General features: G+C 35.2%; 1 non-coding gene and 1 pseudogene across 1 annotated transcript; one reads left to right on the forward strand and one right to left on the reverse strand.

Moving 5' to 3' along the window:
• Positions 1–594: 594 nt before the first annotated feature.
• Positions 595–10,591, reverse strand: LOC114089142 (equatorin-like; annotated as a pseudogene).
• LOC139701640 (U6 spliceosomal RNA) lies at positions 9,171–9,276 on the forward strand. Its single transcript, XR_011704200.1, has one exon. It is a non-coding gene; the product is annotated as a U6 spliceosomal RNA (small nuclear RNA).
• Positions 10,592–22,908: the final 12,317 nt, after the last annotated feature.

The raw sequence follows: 22,908 nt of genomic DNA on the forward strand, positions 1-22,908 counted from the left end.
CTCTAAAAGATTAGTCTCTGAATCTTCATCTACAGATTTCTGGAATCCATTCTTTTTTTGTCTTCTGAAACAATAATTTATCCCAAAGGATTATGGGCACTTACAAATGGAAAAAAAAAAATCTTTTTCTTTTTGTCTTTGAGAGGAGCTTCTTGATTTTGAAACTTTTGAAGTATGCCAATTTTGGTTTCATGTGCTAATGGAAAAACTCTTTGGCCAATGAAAACTGAGCTAAGTGTGTTGTTTCCCTTGATGGTGACGTTAGTGTTGAGGTATAGGCAGTCATGAGTCTCCTAAAAAATCTCAAAATGCTCCCATAAGGTAAATATATCAGAATCTTTATTTAGAAATGAATGCACTCACACTGAATACATTTTGTAAATCACTGTCCAGGACTGTTTTAGTTGATGGTTTTTCCACACCTTAAATTATTTCCTTCAACGTTTCCCTTTAATTTACATAATCGGGATAATTTTTATTGCATACAGCCTTCTCTTAAGACACCAGAAAGTGGAATGTCACCAGTTCCAAATGATGACAGCAACGTGAGACCGAAAGGTCTTTTTGTGTGTGTGATAAAAGAATTAAAGTTATCTAGTCATCACTAGGTTCCTCGCTCATGGGAATATCTGACTCATTTAAGAATGTCTCATCTGAGCCTGTGGAAGTCCAATCTGTCATGTTTCTATATTTTGACATTCTTGAGCCTGATCTTCTTGCATCTGAGGATGTGGTAGGCCAATATGTGCTGCTGCCCCCAGAATAAGATGTATCTGATATATCATCTGATGGTGGTGAGTAAGATGTGTTTGTCATCTGTTGGTTGGTGGAGTATTGATTGTACTGATTATTGTAGCTGAAAAAGAATAAAAGCATATTTTCAATAGGGTGACTTTCTACGTCAACTTTAAAAAGTATTTGGAATTGCTAAAATATAATTTTTCCAATGTACTAGTTATTTAATAACATTATATAAATGATATAGTTTTTCTTAAATGGTAATTGTGTTATAGCTAATGCTTGTGTGAATGAAAAGCATATTCAAACCTCAAGACTAGAATTTAAAAACCAATTTACTAAAACAGTAAAGATTACTATAATGAAAGTTTAACTTTCATTAAATATATAAATGAGATGGAATTAGGAAGAATAAATGACTCGGATACAAATTTTAATGAAACAGAGAAATACACCATTCATAAAAAATATCATGATCAAAATAATTATTAATAACTTTGAACATTAAGCAATTGTTAGGATTTCTACAATTAATATGTTATATTTTGTGAAAAATTTAAATAAGCAATCCTCTTATTCAGGTTTGAGTTGAATTTAATATTTCCATAAGAACAAATGCATAAATCTGAATATAGAAATGAAACAAATTTGCAGGTTTTTTATTGTCTTGCTTGAATGAAAAATGTAAGACCCTAAGCAAATGTGGTAGTTAGAAGCACAGTATTTTTTGTTCCAAGGTTTTATCAACATATAAAGCATTGTCAACATACTCTGTTTATTTTCCAATTGACTAAGATTATTTCTATATGTAGATTACTATTTAAAATATTGGAAAAAAAGATCATGGAAGGATACTGCCTGAGATGGCCCCATTCTACTTGGGAATAGAAGAAATGGAGTCACACTGAAAGACTGACAGCTCCATTATTCAGGCATTACATTATGCTAACAGTTTACACAAGACAGGAGGGACTGAGCTTGACAGCATGCATCAGTTATAAACACTGCAGAGGTTGGTGGGCTTACCTTAGCTGCTTCAGTTTGTACAGTGTGGCACTACAGAATGCCAAGAGAGTGACAAAAAGGATAAGGGTCATCAATGAGATGCCCAGCATTAATTTGAGCTTGAGATCATCTAGCAGTGATTGTTTGTCTTCCTCTGTAGTGTTGACATCAACACCTGACAGGAAAGAAAGAAAATGCAATGGAGAACAGTGGATTCTTGATGTTTTTCTGGAGATTGAGGATGGTAGAAGATGCAGAGAAGCCCCATGCCACCCTCAGTGTCCACTGCTCATTCTCCTACCACAGGCAATTCAGAGAGAAGGCTACTTCCCACGCCAAGCACTCCTTCCTCTTTACCCTTCACAGCACTCTTGGAGGAGCTGTCCTTAGCTCCATTTTGCAGGATCTCAGCAGTTCATGAATTTTCCCCTTGCACACAGCTAGTAAGTGGCAGAGTCTGACTTTAAACCCAGGTTACCAGATGTCAAAATGTGTATGTAGCAGACTTTCTCCCTGACTTTCCTAGAAACCAGTTAAAGTAATTGATCATCTCTGTAGAGATGACTATTCATATGATCAATATACACACAAGGCACCAGTGTTTCAGAAGAGAAGGGTGATGTTCTGTTGTTGCAACATATACTGGTTGTTTTTTGAAATGAAAGGATGGTGTGTGTAGGCTCTCTCCATGAGGTTTAAGGGCTAAGCTTGCCTTTAATTACTGAGACGACTAAATCTAGTGTACTTGACATTGCATCGAGAAATGCAAACATTTTTTAACTTTCTAAAATAAGTTAAATCAAAAAGTGATGCCTGGATCCAGAGACATGAATAAAGTTATTAAAACTAGTAATAAAAATGCCTCTTTACTACTAGATCTGACCTTATCCTGAATATTCATCTGACTTAATAAAGTTTATTGAACAATGACTTTAGATGACCAGGTTGTCACTTCTTCCCTTTTTCACAGTTCCTCCCACCTCCATTCCAAATGGTCCAAAGATCTTCCTTGTATGTAATAGTTATAAGAAATTCTCATGTCTAAGCTCTCTGATTTTAAAACTTAAAATGGTCAAAGTGTAATCTTCTTCGCTGTGGAAGGAGATATATAGAGCAGTCAATGGTTGTTAGCTGACTCTGAGACCAACTGTTTGAAGAATAATCCAACAAATTGTTAAAATGGACAAATCTCCTAAGTTGTTTTTCTGCCTCCTTAAAGAGTCATTCTAAAGAGGCTTGTTCATAGTGCATTTATCAAGGTCATGGTCAGAACCAGAGAAGAGTTTGGAATTCCTAATCACTGAAATAGCCAGTTATAGGTGTGGGCAGTTTTTGCTCTAAGCCTCAGTTTCTTTCTCTATAAAATGGAGATAAATCCAACTTCATGGAGTTGCTGTGAGGACTGACATAGTAATGCAGCTAAAGCACCAGAATACCCTTTGTGTGCTCAGAAAATGACAGAAAATCAATCAAGCCACATTTAATCACTTCAGTTAAAGAAACAATAAAGCATTTCTAAAATGACCCAGCATTAGTGATCCCTATGTATAACATTTCTAAACATAAAAGACTCACTCCATTTTCTTGAAGCACCACAAGGTAAACGGTGACAGTCTTCAAATAATTCAGTAGAGAATTGAGGTGACAGATCTTGGATATATCACCAGATAATTTCTTTTTCCAACATTTTTTTTTGTAGGACAGGCATTTGGGGGAAAATTAACACAATGTTTTTTCATAAAAACTGTCCATCTGAACTAGCAATTGTTTTAAAAATGCAATTACTCCATTAATATAAAGTTCACTCAGCAACAGAAACTCACATTCATTACTGGTGAGAATATGCCGTAGTACAGCCACTTTGGAGAACAGTTTCGTAGTTTCTTAGGAAGTTAAACATAGTATTACTACATGCTCCAGCAATTGTGCTCTTAGGTATTTACTCAAATAGTTGAAAACTTACATCTGCACCAAAACCTGCACACAAATGTTATAGTAACTTTATTCATAATTGCCTAAATTGGAATCAAAGACAATGTCTTTCAATGGGAGTATAAAGTGGATACATCTATATGATGGATATTAATGATAAAAGAAATGAGTCACAAAAATATATGGAAAATTTAAAATGCATGCTGCTGGGTGAACATGAACCCTCTGAAAAAGACTATATGCTGTATAATTTCAACTATATGACAATCTGGGGAAAAAAAGAATACTAAAGAAGCAGGGAAAAGATCAGTGGTTGCCAAGGTTCAGAGGATATGAATGGGGTGGATGAATTGTTGTGGAGAGCAGAGAGGACTCTGGGATAGTGAAACTTGTATAATATACTGTGATTGTAGGCACATGACATTACACATTTATTAAAACCCAAAGAACTGTACAGTACAAGTGTAAACCCTAATGTAAACTATGGACTTTATTTAATCATACTGTATTAATCATAAATTTTAACAAATGTAACATGACCATGCAGGATGTTAATAATAGGGAAAAGTAAAGGGGGTAGGATGTGGGACCCCTATGTACTTTAAGCTAATTTTTTCCTTAAGCCTAAAATTCCTCTGCAATTAAAACTTCTTAAAAAAAAAAAAAAGACTGCCTTCTCTGTATTTCCACTCACCTACTACTCTATTTTGTTTCTCTGGGTCAGGAATAGAAGCTATGAAGCACTCATCTGCAAATTGGTAACTGAAGAAGAATATTCAGGAACTGTAACTCTCCTAAAACAGGAAATGTCCTATTTTTTTGTGATTTTGGCCACCAGGACACCCTCCTGCATTCACTACACTTTACCAGGAAAATGGTATCACCAAGGGACAATAAAACATGTGAGTATTTATGTATCTATTAACTGAAGTACTCTTCTTACCTGGAATTGGTTGAAATAATTGATCTCTATCATCCATGACCTCTGTTGTTCCATTTATAGCTGTTAAAACAATACATTGGTGGTTATGGAAAATAACAGTCTCTAGGTAAAATTAATATATGTGTATGGTCATGTATTTACAGGGGATGTAGGGCCTGTTCTCAGTATTCATGGTAGTTATATTCTGCACAGTAAACAAACAGATATTTGAAGAAAGCTTACCTAACACATATAGTTTCTCCATGAGGCACATCACCACCTTCTTGCATTTGGGAAAATTAACCAGCTAGTTTAACACTACATGTGGGGGTCAGCTGAAGGGATGATTGAGTGTACTTGTCAGAACATTAAAAATATTTGAAGTTCTGCTGTTGTCCAAATGGCCTCTAAGATGCTGAAAGCATTGATTTTGAGTGACAAAGGTATCATGGTGAGTAGATGATACAGAGTATAAATACAGAATGTGCAAACAGTAAGGATTGACTGCATATGGTATATATTTTACATTTAGCATGCATCTATCTATGCAGTACATCATGCTCATTCACTCATTCATACGTAAGTACATCTAAATGCATATACATTTACTTATATATGCATGCATAGGCTGATTTGTACAGTGTGCCTATATATTTATGATACATATTACTTTTGTGCATGCATATATCTTGATAGATACTTTGTATGTACATATGCATCTCTGTTTAAGGGCACCCTGTTGCAAACACAGAAGGACTATATTGTGCAAGAACCTTATTTAATAACTTTAATCATGAATTAAATTGAATTATTCAATTTTAACCTCTTCAGGAGAATAAAACATTTTGCATAGTAGAATAAGAAACTGTGTGACTTTATCACCTCTCTGGGTTTGTATGGCATTTGCTATTACATATGGCAACAAAACATTGACTTATTAGTTCTTAGCACTGTAAGTATTTAGATTGATCTTGGCTTTTGAATACAAAATTTTAGAAACCCAAAACATCTCCCCAGCTACTTTACTATATGAATTTACCTTTAGCTAACATTGTCCAAAACGCAGGCACATTTGGGGTCGTTTCTGTTTTTTTTTTTTTAAAAAAAGAATAACATAATAAGGTAATTTGGATTTAATAACATTTATTTGTTTAGTAATTTAGCATTCATATCTAATACTTCTACCATAAATCACACCCTGTGGTTTCAACTAAAGGTACAGGAGTGAACATGGCCTGGGTTTTATGCTCAAGGTACCCATACCTAACTTTGGAGGCAGAGAAGAATAATTTTTGGTTTGTTGCAGGATAATTATACAAATGGACATGTACTATACACAGGGCCTAATTCATCATCACCTGCGAGGTCTAGAAACACCCCAAAAGGCATGTGATGCCCCAGTTTTGATGTAAAATTCTAGTAATCACTCCTTGAGCAAAGGAGGTGAGAGAAAGATCATTCTTGCTGTGAGCATGAGTTATGGCAGAGTGATGGGCAGGTTCAAATAAGCTCTTGGAGCTTCAGATACTCTGGAGCAAAGAATATGGTTGGGGGAATATGACCAGAGAGGAGACTAGGAAGTTTTCATAGTTGCCAGATCATTTCAGACTTGAATGCTTGATTAAGAACTTAGAAATGTCCCCTCCCCATTAGCAGAAATTATTAAGGATACTTAAGAATGGGGATACCAGGACAATCTACTTTTCATCTTTAAACACAACAAAAAAAGTAGATCAGGGTTTTTATTTTCTTTCTTTCTTTTTTTTAGCATCATTAAAATCCAAACTATTTGAGAGTGATTATATTAGAATCATACTTGAATTTCCTGATCTGGAGAATTAGGGTTTCATGTAATGACAGGTAAGAATTCATTATCTTCAACAAGACCATTCATTCAAGTCCTTAGAGAAGAGCCATGGGTTCCTATGTCTTCACAAATATTTTATGAGGAACAATATTATTGGCAGAAAATTAAAAAGTGATTTTAATTTTATAGCTTCCCACTCCCCTGAAAAACCTTAGGAAACACTCATCAGTGACTAACCAGAGATACATTCATTCCCCAAGAGGGTAGAAATTTTCATATGCCTCAAAATTTAAATTACATTTAAAATATATTAAATATTTTAAAATCTATATAAATATATTGATCCACATAAATATGTATGTACTTTATATATTTATAAATATATGTTCATGTATCTATATTTTATATGTTCATTCATACATATATATTTATACATATAAAATATTGTATTAAAAATTCATAAAAATCCTCAGTTTCTATCCATTGTCAGGTAGATCTAAATTTTGACTCAAGACATTTACCACTTAAAAGATTTTATAGTGACTTTAAAATGTAGTAGTATGAATTCTTTAAGCATGCTATTCCTTTACATAATGCTCAGAGTAGTGAAACTTAATAATTTTAAATTATATGACATGATCCAGGTATGAAGACAATATAGTAGTTTTAATACTTTTCACATATTTATGAAAGGGTGTTTCTTCAGTTTGTGGTCTAGTCGTGTTGACCGTTGTATCTAGGAAAAGGGATACAAAATTATCAGTATATGAAAATATTGGATAAACATCTACTATTAAGCATATTTTGAAGCAAAAATGCAATACAGACAAGGAGAGAGAAGAGATAGAAGAGAAAAAGTTTTCCTGAAATAACTTACAGAGGGGAAAGGACCAGGCACTGAAGAATAAGATTTGGGGATGATGGGCTGCCTGAGGTGAGGTTAACATGCCTATAACTTGAGAGAGAGGAAAAGCAAGGCCCAGGGGGCCAGGCTCCTCTGGAGGTCTGGGAAATCACTGGCTAAGACACTTGGTTTCAAAGGTCAAGGCACAACCTTAAAATGACAGCTGCAGTCCAGAGCAGCCTGGTTGTTGTTCAATGTGATGACATGAAGAGGAGGCACCGAGAGTGTCCTTGTCAATTGGAAACAGTTTGGAATGAAAGGATTTGGGACTGCACATTGGATCGGCAGGCCTCATTCAGCACCCATCTCAGTCTATAATGTGTCTGTCTGGAGGTACATCACTGAGACAGGTGTGGGAACAATTGAGACTGGAGGCCCATTTCCCCCATGTAGTTGGCAATCTTTTTTTTTAGTTAACTGCTGAATGCAGGAGCCAGTGCAAGTTCCATATGGAGTTCAGACCTTCCCAGGAGTGGGGAGTTGAACAGAGAGGCAGAATGAATCCAGCCTGAGCCCACAAACCCCTTTCAGGTATCCTGCTGACAAGGAAGGATGGAAAGGGAAACCCATTACTAGAGTTGATGCTGACTCAGGGGAGACTCAAATGAATGGTAAGGAATCTTTAAACTCTGCTAGACAATCATTTTCTTCTTCTTGGGAGAGGAGCATTCCCTTTCCCTGCCAGCTTTAGGATCTCTACTTCATTCAGTGATCTTCAAAGTTATCAGGGAGATCTCCATTGCCTCCAGGGACTCTCCTCTAGGGCATCCCTCCCATGACAGAGTGTCTCCTCTATCACAATCCCCTTGAACACTGCAGGAATTCCTTATCCCTATCCAACTTTTGTGACAGTCCCTTGGGGGCCTGGATTGTGGGGATACAATTTAGGTTTGGATAGCTTTTTCTTGTGTCCTATGGCTCTCAGTAGCACACATCCTGAGGGGTTGTGAGGTACCTGCACTGCTTGAGAGATGGTATCTGGTTCTTATCCCACATACTTCAAGATGTTTGCTATGCACAAGTCAGATTCCTATGAGGGAGTATCTAATTAATGTTTGCCTCAGAAATGTCACTGTCTCACAAAGTTTGGAATTGCTCAGAAATATTCCATGATTGCTAATGTCTAATTATAATTGGGCATTTTTCAGTCTGGGTTTTCCCAGTGTTGAAACTGCCACAGCCATAATCCTTCTTTCCTCTCTGTTGAAGGCTTTTGAAGGTCTACAAAGCAGAAAGGAGCAAAAATATAGGTTGAAGAAAGATGCATCATTTCCTAGAATCCTCAATTCAGTTATTTGATTTTTCTTTCCATGAAGACCCAAAATTTGAAGTTTAGAATTGTAAGAGCATCTCTGCCTTTTGAAATTTTCAGGGCAATGGACCTGAGCCTCAAGGGTATAGAGTGAGAGGAAGAATGAGAAAAACCTAAAGAATAATCCAGAAGTAGCTGGATCCCTGCATCATAGCATCTACTTTAGAGGGAGAATTTTAGTCTGCTTAGGAACAAAGACTTCTTTCCTATACACCAGTGTTTTGTGGTGCTTTAAGGGCTTTCACATGTTCAAGAGTGCCTTTCAGGACTTACAGTGCTTTACAGCAAATCTCAGATCGGTTGTTGCTATGACAGTTATTTCAGATTCTGTATCATGTGGAACTCTTGTGGTGTACACATCTGAAAACAAAAAAATCAAGTCTTCAGCAACCAGTTAAGTCACTTCATGTTCATTTTTCTTCATAGAATTTTTTCCTTAAAACATATTCACTAATTCTAAATAACTAAAGAGGTTATAAGAAATATGAGTATTTTTTTTATTTTCAAAATAAGAAAGTGGGGCAAGAGTCAAACTGAAAATTCATGAGGATTGCTCAGTCCCGTAATATGTATATTAAAACTGGAATTTTATAGGAAAATAAACATGGCCTCTGCACAAGAATGTCAGGCAAATTGATGAAGTGGCCCTTGTTTTTCTCTTTTTTTTTCTGAATATAAATGGTTTTTATTCTTCTATAAAAGATATAGTATGGCATATTGGTTTAAAAAACAACACCCATTGAATGCTGTCTCAAAGAAACACATCTCATATGCAAAGGCACTCAAATACTTAAAGTGAATGGGGTAATGATATTGCATGCAAATGGAATCAGAGCAAGCAGAAGTAATCACTTTAATACCAGACAAAGCAGACTTCAAGCTAAAACTAGAAGTGACAAAGGAAATCATTTATATCAGTAAACAGAATAGTCCACCAAGAAGATATAATATTGGTACACCCAATTTTATAAAACAAACATTTGATATAATGGTATTGGCAGACTTCAACATAATAGTGGGGGTTTTTCAATCTACCACTCTGAGACAGATCATTCCAGATAGAAAATCATAGACTTACCAAATTTAAAGTTTATGATATATCTGTTGGACTTAACAGAAATACACAGAATACTTTACCCAACTACTTTATACAATAGCAGCTGCATATATTTTCATTTCAGCCACTCATGGTACATTCTCCAAAATTGACAACACACTATTATATAAAGCAAGTCTTATCAAATACAAACTTTGAAATAATCTCTTGACTCTTCTCGGAATACAATGGAATAAGAAATCAATAGGAAAAAACTAGAAGCTATACAAATACATGGATATTCAACAATACACTTTTGATTGATAAGTAGCTCACTACATAAATAAAGGGGGAAATTTCAAAATTCTTAGAATCATACAAAAATGGAGACACAACATACCAGTGTCTCTGGGATGCAGTGAAGGCAGTTCTAAGAGGAAAGCTTACATCTTTGAGTGCTTCTATTTCAAAAAGAGAGATTTCAAATAAATAACCTAGTGGCACATCTTAAAGTCTTAGAAAAACAAGAGGAAATCAATCTTAAAATCAATAGGAGAAATAAAAAAGATTATGGCTGAAATTAATGAAATAGAAACTATAAGAACAATATAAAAGATCAATGGAACAAAGAGTTGGTCCTTCAAAAAAATAAACAAGTTTTATAAATCCCTAGCCAAGCTAACCAAAAGAGAGAGAAAGAGAAAAATCAAATTAATAAAATTATATGCCTTTTGAGTGCAGATTGCTTGCTGACCACTTATGACCACCTGCCAATTGCCTGTTTTCCCACATTTAGCCTGCCCATTGCATGCAACCCACCCAACAAGTGCTCGCCATTTACCCACAGACCACCCAAGGAACACCTGCTGCCCATTGTGGCCTGGAAGTCCATTGTCAGGGTACCCACAGGTTTGGTCACATGCAGCTGCTGCCATCTTGGGACACAAGCCAGGGGCTGGGGTCAAGGGCCAAGGGGCCTGCAGGTTTGCTACTGCCACTGGCACCATCTCAGGGTGCAGCTGCCTAAGTCTGGAGATCTATTGTTGGAGGACCTGCAGGTCTGGTTACACCTGAGGTCTTTCTGCCAGGTGTGCTAGTGGCCACCATCTGGCTGCCTCTTTGCAGATTTTCTCTTTGTGTGAGTGCATCTCTGTGGTTTCTCTGCAAGTTGGAATGGTGTTGAGATGTTGGGACTGCAGCAAGGCAGAGCCTGGGGAAGCCCTGGTCCGTCAAATTGCATGTGGGTCTGTGTGGGCTAGTCTGGGCTTGGCAATCCTGTGGAAAGCTAGAGAATGGGGGCAGTTCCTTGGGAGGAGCACAGGTTGTCAAAACTAGAGAGAATGGGCTCTCTCCCACCCAGTGAGTCCGGAAGTGCTTGGGGATGGAAGGGGCTGGCAACAATGGGTGGGAAGACTTGAAGAGGATGTGAGGGCATCTTGCCATCAGCTCTCCCAGCTAACCAGTTTGGCACTCACCAGACTGGAGCTACCATCAAACTTCCACCTATTGGCAGAGAAAGGAAGCTGAGAAAATTTTTGAAAACCAATGGAAGCAATCATTCAAATTTCCATAGAGACTTTTCATTTTTTACCCCTCTCTCACACCTCTACCATCTTTGAATCCCAATATTTTTCATGCATCAATTTATTGAAGAATTGGATGTCTGAATAGTATACTACAGGGGTTTTTGTGTGTATTCTTATATTTTATATTTTTACTGTTTTTTAATATATATGTATTTTTTTCTCTCACTTATCTGTCTCCCTAGATTCTCTTTCTCACTTCTCTCATGCTAACAGCCAGCCTCTATTAATTCCTCCTTTGCTCTTACTATAAATGTTCACTTCTATCTTCTCTCCTTCTCCTTCATAAACTTCACAACCTATGCTATTTCTATTCCCTCTTTGTCCATCATTTGAAATGGCAAACCCTTTTAGCAAACTTACTATTTATATCATAGATAATAATTGAACCCATCATTTCTGTTTATTGTGACAAAACTGTAGCTGCCTTAATAGGAGTTGTTTGGTTTAAGGTTGTATATTGTTTGCATTGGGTTGCTGTTAATATTGATCTCCCCCTTAAAGGTGAGGTACTAGAAGACTTCAGGGACATTATAAGACTACAATGTAGAAACTATACTGCCTCAAACCCACACCTAGATGGGAAGACACACAAACAACATGAAAACCAAGGGAACAAAGCACCTCAAATAAACCAAGATATTCCTACAATATCATCCATAGATGAAACAATAGAAGAAATGTCAGAGAAGGATTTTAGAAGGTATATAGTTAGACTGATCTTCAAAATAAAGGGTGGTATCCTAGTGAAAACATAGGAAGTGAAAATATCACTTCAATAAAGAGGCAGAGACTATAATAAGGAATCAAGCAGAAATCCTTGAAATGAAGGAAACAATAAACCAAATTAAAAATTCAATGGAAAGTATCACCAACTGACTAGACCACTTGGAAGATAGAACCTCAGGCAACGAAGACAAAATATACATTCTTGAAAATAAAGTCGACTGTATAGAGAAGATGGTAAGAATCCACAAAAAGAACTTCCAAGAAATATGAGATAACATAAAAAAAAAATTTAAGACTTATCAGGCCCTTCCAACCAGCAAACTACTGTGGGAGGTCAAGCCCTGTGGTCCAGATCCACTCACACCAGCCTCTGTGGGTCCCAGGCACAGAGTAGGCTTGATCCACCCCTCCCCTGGCAGGGAAGACACTCACCAGAGCCTAGCCTCTGATAAAGGACCACCCTTTCCAACCAGCAGACCACTGAGGGAGGTCAAGCCCAGTGGCCCAGATCCACCCACACCAACTTGTGCAGAACCCAGATCCAGGATGCAGTAGCATTCATTGAGGGACAACAACAGGGTCTGGAAGCCCAACATCAAGGTGAGGTACAGACAATACCTCAATATTCTTATAGTGGTACTATAAGAATATAGGGAATAAACTGTAATATCTCAGATCCACACTACAAGAAAGGAAGACACATAGACAATATAAAAAAACAAGGGAGGAAAGTTCCCCCACACAAACCAGGACACTAAAATAACAGAAGCCACGGACAGTGAAGTTGATGAAATGTCAGAATAGGAGTTCAGAAGGTTCATAATTAAAATGATCTCTGAATTAAAGAATGGCCTAAAAGAGCAAATACAGGCAAAAATTGATCACTCCAACGTGAGATAAGAGAGTAAATACTGGTAACAAAAGATTACTTCAAGAGAGAGAGAGAGACTCTGAAAAAAAGAGTCAGAAATCCTTGAAATAAATCAAATGAAAAATAAAAAACTCAATAGAAAGTATAGCCAACCGATTAGATCACTTGGAATAAAGAACATCAGATAATGAGATAAAGTATACAACCTGGAAAATAAATTTGATCACACAGTGAAGATAGTTAGAAAACATGAACAGAAAATCCAAGAATTATGGGACAGCATCAAAAGACCAAATCTAAGAGTTATTGGGATAGAGGAAGGCACAGAGGTGCAAACCAAAGGAATGAATAATCTCTTCAATGAGATAATATCAGAAAATTTCCCAAGCATGAAGAACAAATTGGAAAACCAAATACAAGAGGCTTACAGGACATCAAATGTACAAAATTACAACAGATCTACACCAAGGCACATTATAATGAAAATGCCTAGCATTCAGAATAAGGATAGAATCTTAAAAGTTGCAAGAGAGAGGAATCAGATCACATATCGGGGGAGATCAATTTGTATCTCAGCAGATTTTTCAACCCAGACCCTCAAAGCCAGGAGATTGTGGAACAACATATACCAAGCTCTGAAAGAAAATGGATGCCACTCAATAACCTTATATCCAGCAAAACTAAATTTTATATTTGGTGATGAAATAAAAACCTTCCATGATAAACAAAAGTTAAAAGAATTTACAACTAGAAAGCCTGCACTACAGAACATCCTCAGCAAAATATTCCAAGAAGAGGAAATGAAAAACAATGAGGAAAATCAGCAGAGGGAGGGATTACACTAAAGGAAAATCTAATCAGAGGAGAAACTAAGTCATGTTAAATACCAAAAATAAACAAAAATGGCTTGGAATACAAATCATATCTCAATAATAACCCTGAATGTTAATGGCCTAAACTCACCAATCAAAAGACATAGACTAGCAGATTGGATTAAAGAAATAGGACTCAATATGCTGCCTCTAAGAGACTCATCTCATAGAAAAAGACATCCACAAACTGAAGGTGAAGGATTAGGAAAAATCATTCCATTCACATGGACTGTGGAAGCAAGCAGGGGTTTCCATCATCATATCAAATAAAGTAGACTTCAAACTAAAGTCAATCAAAAAAGATAAAGAAGGACACTACAGACTGCTCAAGGGAACCATACATCAATAAGACTTAACAATTATAAATATATGTGCCCCAAACAATGGAGCATCTACATTCATCAAACAAACTCTGCTCAAGTTCAAGAATCAAATAGACCACAACACAATAATTTTGGGTGACTTTAACACACTTTTTTCATCACTAGATAGATCTTCCAAACAAAGGCTGAACAAAAAAACTATAGAACTCAATAATAAAATCAATAACTTAGACTTTACTGACATATATAGAATATTTCATCCTGCAATGAGAGAATACACTTTCTTCTCAGCAGCACATGGATCCTTCTCTAAAATAGACCATATTCTATGCCACAAAGCAACTCTTAGCAAATATAAAAAAGTAGAGATACTACCCTGCATTCTATCAGATCATAATGGAATGAACTTAAAAATCAATGATAAAGTAAGAAATAAAATCCACTTCAACAAAAATAGAGACTAAATAATATGCTACTTAATGAATAATAAATCACAGAAGACATCAAGGAGGAGATTTAAAAAAATTTAGAGGTAAATGAGAACACTTGCAACATATCAAAATCTCTGGGACACTATGGAAGCAGTTCTAAGAGGAAAGTTCATTGCATAAAGTTCATTCTTTAAAAGAAGAAAAAGTCAACAAATAAATGACTTAACATATTTCAAAGCCCTAGAAAAAGAAGAACAAATCAACACCAAAAGCAGCAGAAAACAGGAAATAATTAAAATCAGAGCTGAAATAAATGAAATTGAAACAATTGAAAAAATTAACGGAACAATAAGTTGGTTCTTTGAAAAAATAAATAAAATTGACAGACCTTTAGCCATGCTAACGAAAAGGAGAGAGAAAACTCAAACACAAACATACATTATGAAAAAGGAAATATCACAACAGACACTACAGAAATACAGAAGATAATTAGAAATTATTTTGAAAACTTATACTCCAATAAAATAGGAAATATTGAAGGCATCAACAAATTTCTAGAGTCATATAAATTGCCCAAATTGAATCAGGATGATATACACAATTTAAACAGATCAATTTCAAGTGACAAAATAGAAGACACCATCAAAAGTCTACCAACCAAGAAAAGCCCAGGACTGGATGGATACACTGCCGAGTTCTACAAGACCTTTAAAGAAGAACTAATACCAATACCCTTCAATTTATTTCAGGAAATAGAAAAAGAGGCAGCACTTCCAAACTCATTTTATGAGGCCAATATCACTCTGATTCCAAAACCAGGCAAAGACACATCAAAAAAAGAAAACTTTGGACCGATATCTCTAATGAACACAGATGCAAAAATTCTCAATAAAATTCTGGCAAATCAAATACAAAAACATATCAAAAAGATTGTGCACCATGATCAAGTGGGATTCATCCCAAGGATGTAAAGTTGGTTCAACATATGGAAATCAATAAATGTAATTCATCACATCAATAGACTTAAAGATATGAATCATATGATCATCTCAATAGATGTAGAAAAAGCATTTGACAAAATACAGCACACCTTTATGTTCAAAACACTAGAAAAACTAGAAACATATCTCAACATCATAAAAGCCAATTATGCTAAGCCCCAGGCCAACATAATTCTAAATGAAAAAAAAAATTGAAGGCATTCCCTATAAAAGTGGTAACAAGACAGGGATGCCCTCTTTCACCACTTCTATTTAACATAGTTCTTGAAACACTGGTCAGAGAAATTATATAGACAAAAGAAATTAAAGGGGTACACATAGGAAAAGAAGAACTCAAATTTGCACTATTTGCTGATATGATTCTATACCTAGAAGGCTCTAAAAGTTCCACCAGAAAACTTCTAGAACTAGTAAATGAATCAGCAAAGTAGCAGGATATAAAATCAACACCCATAAATCAAAGGCATTTCTGTATATCAGTGACAAATCCTCAGAAAGGGAAATGAGGAAAACTACGCCATATCAATAGTCTCAAAAAAAAAAAAACAACTTGGGAATCAACTTAACAAAAGAGGTGAAAGAAAATTACAGAATCCTAAAGAAAGAAATCAAAGAAGACCTTAAAAGATGGAAAGATCTACCTTGCTCTTGGATAGGCAGAATTAATATTATCAAAATGACCATACTTCCAAAAGCACTATACTGATCAAAATCTCAATGGCATTCCTCATAGAAATAGAAAAAGCAATCATGAAATTCATCTGGAAAAATAAGAGACCCAGAATAGCTAAAGCAATCTTTAGCAGGAAGAGTGAAGCAGGTGGCATCACTATACCAGACCTTAAACTATACTACAGAGCAATAGAAACAAAAACAGCATGATATTGGCACAAAAACAGACAGGTAGACTAATGGTACAGAATAGAGGATGAGACTAATCCACAAAAACTACAATTATCTTATATTAGACAAAGGTGCATGCATTGGAAAAAAGATAGCCTCTTCAACAAATGGTGCTGGGAAAACAGGAAATCCATATGCAACAAAATGAAATTAAGCCCCTATCTCTTACCATTTTGAGTTGCACAAAACGCAACTCAAAATGGATCAAGGACTTGGGAATAAAACCAGAGACACTGAGTCTAATAGAAGAAAAAAAAATAGGCCCTAATCTCCATCATGTGGGATTAAGCCTCAACTTCCTTAATAAGACATCTGTGGCACAAGAATTAAAATCAAGAATCAATAAATGGGATGGACTCAAACTAAAAAGCTTCTTCTCAGCAAAAGAATCAATCTGTAAGGTGAATAGAGAGCTAACAACTTGGGAGCAAATCTTTATCCCTCACACATCAGATAGAGCACTAATCTCTAGAGTATATAAAGAACTCAAAAAGCTAAGCACCAAAAAAACAAATAACACAATTAATAAATGGGCCAAGGACCTGAATTGACACTTCTCAGAAGTTAATATACAATCAATCAACAAAATATATGAAAAAAATGTTTATCATCACTAGAAATTAGAGAAATGCAAATCAAAACCACTCTAAGATTTCATCTCACTCCAGTCAGAATGACAGCTGTTATGAAGACAAACAACAATAAGTGTTGGTGAGGATGTGGGGGAAAAGGCACACTCATACATTGCTGGTGGCACTTCAAATTGGTGCTACCAATCTGGAAAGCAGTATGGAGATTCCTTAGAAAACTTGGAATGGAACTACCATTTGACCTAGCTATCCCACTCTTCTGTCTATACCCAAAGGACTTAAAATCAGCATATTATAGTAACGCAGCCACATCAATGTTTATAGCAATTCAATTCACAATAGCTAAGCTGTGGAACCAACCTAGATGCCCTTCAATAGATGAATGGATAAAGAAACGGTGGTATATATACACAATGGAATATTACTCAGCATTAGAAGAGAATAAAATCATGGCACTTGCAGGTAAATGGATGGAGTTAGAGAAGATAATGCTAAGTGAAGTTAGCCAATCCCCCAAAACCAAATGCTGGATGTTTTCTTTGATATAAGGAGGCTGATTCATAGTGGGATAGGGAGAGGGAGCATGGGAGGAATACACAAACTCTAGATAGGGTTGGAGGGAAAAAGAGGGGGCATGAGGTTATTAATGATAGTGGAATGTGATGATCATTATTATCTAAAGTGAAGGTATGAAGACACAAATTGGTGTGAATATATTTTGTATACAACCAGAGATATGAAAAATTGTGCTCTATATGTGTAATAAGAATTGTAATGTATTCCGCTGTCATATATAAGGAAAAAGAAAAAAAAGTAAATTTCCAAGTAAAAAGAAAAAAAAAAAGACTTATCAGAACAGACAAAGGTGTGGAGATACAAACCAAAGGAATGCACAATATTTTCAATGACATAATATCAGAAAATTTCTCAAATTTAAAGAATGAAATAGAAAATAAAATACAGGAGGCTTACAGGACCCTAAATGTGCAAAATTACTACAGACCCACACCAAAGCACATTATAATGAGCATGACTAACATACAGATTAAGGATAGAATTTTATATGCAGCAAGAGAAAAAAAATCAAATTACACATGGGGAGAAACCAATTCAGATCTCAGCTGATTTCTCAATCCAGAATGTCAATGCCAGGAAGTCCTGGAATGAAATATATTAAGCTCCAAAAGAAAATGGATGCCAACCAAGAACCTTATATCCAGCAAAACTAAGCTTCAGATTTAAAGATGAAATAAAAACCTTCAATGATAAAAAAAAGTTGAAAGAACTCACAATTAGAAAGCCTACACTGCAGAACATTCTCAGCAAAATATTTCACAAGGAGTAAATGAAAAAAAAAAAAAAGAAAACCAGCAAAGGGAGAAACTACACTAAAGGGAAAGTCAATCAAAGGAGAAACTAAGTCAAGTTAAAAACCAAAAAATAAACCAAAATGACTGGGAATACAAATCATATCTCAATAATAACCCTGAATGTTAATGGCCTAAACTCATCAATCAAAAGACATAGATGGACAGACTGGATTTACAAAAAAAAGACCCAGAATATGCTGTCATCAAGAGACTCAACTCCTAGGAAAAGACTGAAGGAAGGTGAAAGTTTGGGAAAAAACATATCACTCACATGAACTGCTTAAACAAGCAGGGGTTTCCATCCTCATATCAGATAAAGTGGACCTCAAACAAAAGTAAGTTAGAGGTGATAAAAAAGGACAATTCATACTGCTTAAGGGAATCATACATCAACAAGACATAACAATTGTAAATATATATGCCCCCAAACAATGAAGCATCTGTGTACATCAAACAAACCCTTCTCAACAACACAATAATACTGGGTGACTTTAACACATCTCTCTCACCATGAGATATATCTTTCAAACAAAAACTAAACAAAGAAACTATAGAACTAAATAATACAGTGAATAATTTAGACTTAATGGACGTAGAGTATTTTATCTATCATCAGGCAAATACACTTTCTTCTCAGCAGCACACAGATCCTTTCAAACCATATCTTATGCCACAAAGCAACTCTGAGATACTACCCTGCATTCTATCAGATCATAACAGAATGAAACCAGAAATGGATGATAATAAAAAAAAAACAGAAGCTACTCCAATATCTGGAGACTAAATAACATGCTATTGAATGACAAATGGATAGCAGAAGAAATCATGGAGGAAATAAAAAAATACTTAGAGGTAAATGAGAACACCAACATATCAAAATCTCTGGAACACTATGAAGCCAGAGCTAAGAAGAAAGTTCATTGCATTGACCTCATTCATTAAAAGAACAAAAAGTCAACAAATAAATGACTTAACATTACATCTCAAAGCCCTATGAAAAAAACAAATCAACACCAAAAGCAGTAGAAGACAGTAAAAAATTAAAATCAGAACTGAAATCAATGAAATTGAAACAATTCATAAAATTTGCAAAACATAAAGTTAGTTCTTTGAAAAAAAAATTGATAAACCCTTGGCTACAGTAATAAAGAAAAAGAGAGAGAACTCAAATTACTAAAATTCATGATGAAACAGAAAATATCATGATAGACACTACTGAAATATAGAAGATAACTAGAAACTATTTTGAAAATTTATGTCCAATAAAAATAGAAAATCTCGATGACATAAACAAATTTCTAGAGACATATGATCTACCCAAACTGAATCAGGAGGACATACACATCAGTTTTTAAAAAATGAAATAGAAGATGCTATCAAAAGCCTACCAACCAAGAAAAGCCCAGGATCAGATGGATTCTCCGCTGAGTTCTATAAGACCTTTAAAGAAAAATTAACACCAATACTCCTTAAATTATTCCATGAAATAAAAAGGAGGGAACCTTTCCAAACTGATTCTACGAAGCTAGTATCATACTAATACCAAAATCAAACAAAGACACATCAAAGAAAGAAAACTTCAGACTTATATCCCTGATGAAAATATATGTACAACTTCTCAATAAAATTCTGGCAAATCACATACCAAAACATATTTAAAAGATAGTGCACCACAATCAAGTGGATTTCATTCCAGGGATGCAAGGTTGGTTCAAAATATGGAAATCAATAATGTAATTCATCACATCAATAGACTCAGAGATAAGAATCATATGATCATCTCAATAAGTGCAGAAAAAGTATTTAACATTATATAGCACCTATTTATGTTCACAACACTAGAAAAACCAGGGATAGTAGGAACATACCTCAACATTGTAAAAGTTATCTATGCTAAGTCCAAGGCTAACATCATTCTAAATGGAGAAAGATTGAAAGTATTCCCCCTAAAAACTGGAATAAGACAGGGATACCCTCTTTCACTGCTTCTATTCAAAATAGTCCTTGAAACTCTAGCCAAGCCATCAGACAGACAAAAGAAATTAAAAGCATACAAATAAGAAAAGAAGAACTCAAACTATCTCTATTTGCCAAAGACATGATTCTATATTTAGAAGATCAAACAAAATTCCATCAGAAAACTTCTAGAACTGAAAATGAATTCAGCAAAGTAGCAGGATATAAAATCAATATTCATAAATCAAATGCATTTCTATACACAAGTGATGAATCCACTGCAAGAGAAATTAGGAAAACTACCCTATTCATAATAGCCTCAAAAAATATTTTGGAATAAATCTAACAAAAGAGATGAAAGATGGGGCTGTGGCTCAGTGCTAGAGCACTCGCCTAGCATGTGGAGCCCTGGGTTCGATCCTCAACACCACATAAATAAAAATAAAATAAAGGTTAAAAAAAAGAAAGAGATGAAAGACCACTAAAGAATACTAAAGAAAGAAATTGAAGAAGACCTTAGAAAATAGAAAGATCCCCCCATGCTCTTATATTTTGACCATTAACATTGTCAAAATGGCTATACTACCAAGACCTTTGCATAGATTTAATGCAATTCCTATTAAAATACTAATGACATTCTTCATAGAAATAGAAAAAAGCAATCATGAAACTCATTTGGAAAAATAAGAGACCCAGAATAGCCAAAGCAATCCTTAGCAAGAAAAGTGAAGCAGGAGGCAACACAATACCGACCTTACACTATACAACAGAGCAATAGTAACAAAAACCACATGGTATTGGCATATAGACCAAAATAGACATGCAGACCAATGGTACATAGAGATAAACCCACATAAATATGGTTATCTCATACTAGACATAGGAGCCAAAAACATATATTGGAGAAAGATAGCCTCTTAAACAAATGGTGCTGGGAAAACTGGAACTCCATATGTAGCAAAATAAAATTAAACTCCTATCTCTCAACCTGCACAAAAATCAACTCAAAGTGGCAGTAGAACAGAGACCTTGCACCTAATAGAAGAAAAGATAGGAACAAATCTCCACCATGTCAGCTTAGGAACTAATTTCCTCAACAAGACTCCTAAAGTGCAAGAAGTAAAATCAAAAGTCCATAAATTGGATGGATTCAAACTAAAAAGCTTCTTCTCAACAAAGAAAACAATCAATAACATGAAGAGAGAGCCTACAGAATGTAAGAATATCTTTACCACACGCACCTCAGATAGAGAACTAATCTTCTGGATATGTAAAGAACTCAAAAAATTTAACACCAAAAAAACCAAATAAGCCTAATAAATGGGCTAAGGAACTGAACAGACAATTTTTAGAGGGAGATATACAATTTATCAACAAATATATGAAGAAATGTTCAATATCTCTAGTAATTAGATAAATGCAAATCAAAACTACTCTAAGATTTCATCTCACTTCAGTCAGGATAGCAGTTATCAAGAATACAAGCAACAATAAGTGTTGGCAAAAATGTGGGGAAAAAGGCATACTCATACATTGCTGGTGGGACTGCAAATTGGTGCATTATGGAATGAAGTATGGAGATTTCATACAAAACTTGGAATGGAAAAAATTTGTCCCAGTTATCCCACTCTTCAATTATACCCCAAATAAGCATAAGCTTATTAAAATCAGCATTACTGAGATGCAGCCACATCAATGTTTATAGCAGCTCAATTCACAATAGCTAAACTATGGGGCCTAGCTACATGAATATCATATGGATATTCAACATATGAATGGATAAAGTATGGTACATATACACAATCAAATATTACTCAGCCTTAAATAAGATTGAAATTATGGCATTTGCAGGTAAATGGATGGAACTGGAGAATATCATGCTAAGTGAAATAAGCCAAACACAAAAATCCAAAGTCTGAATATTTTCTCTGAAGATGATAATCCATAATAGGGGTTGGGGAGAATGAAGGAACTCTGGATTGTGCAGAGGGAGTGAGGGGAGGGGAAAAGGTGTGGGGATGAAAAGGATAGTGGAATGAGATGGATATTGTTACTCTATATTCATGTATGATTATACTACTGGTGTGACTCTGCACCATGTACAGCCAAAGGAAGGAGAACTTGTGTTCCATTTGTGTACAATGTGTCAAAATTCATTCTGCTGTCATTAGAACAAATTTAAATATAAAATAAAATAAATAAGAGACAAAAATGTATTACAATAGTAAGACTGAAATCCAGAGGATCCAAAGGAAATATTTTGAAAACTTATATTCAGCAAATTGGAAAATCTGGAAGAAATGGAAAAATTTTTAGACACATAGACCTAACTGAACCAGGGGGATATAGAAAATCTAATCAGACCACTAACAAACAATAATATTGAAATGATAATTAAAAGTCTCCCACTGGTTAAAAAATAATCCCAGAACTGGACAGATTCACAGTTGAATTTTACCAGATCTTTAAAGAACTAATGACAAGATTTTATTCTCTTTTATTGCTGAGTAATAATGGCATTTGCAGGTAAATGGATGGAGTTAGAGAAGATAATGCTAAATTAAGTTGGCAATACCAAAAAACCAAATGCCGAATGTTTTCTTTGATATAAGAAGGCTGATTC

This window comes from Marmota flaviventris, chromosome 13, assembly GCF_047511675.1.
Source record: "Marmota flaviventris isolate mMarFla1 chromosome 13, mMarFla1.hap1, whole genome shotgun sequence".
Taxonomy (NCBI): Eukaryota; Metazoa; Chordata; class Mammalia; order Rodentia; family Sciuridae; genus Marmota; species Marmota flaviventris.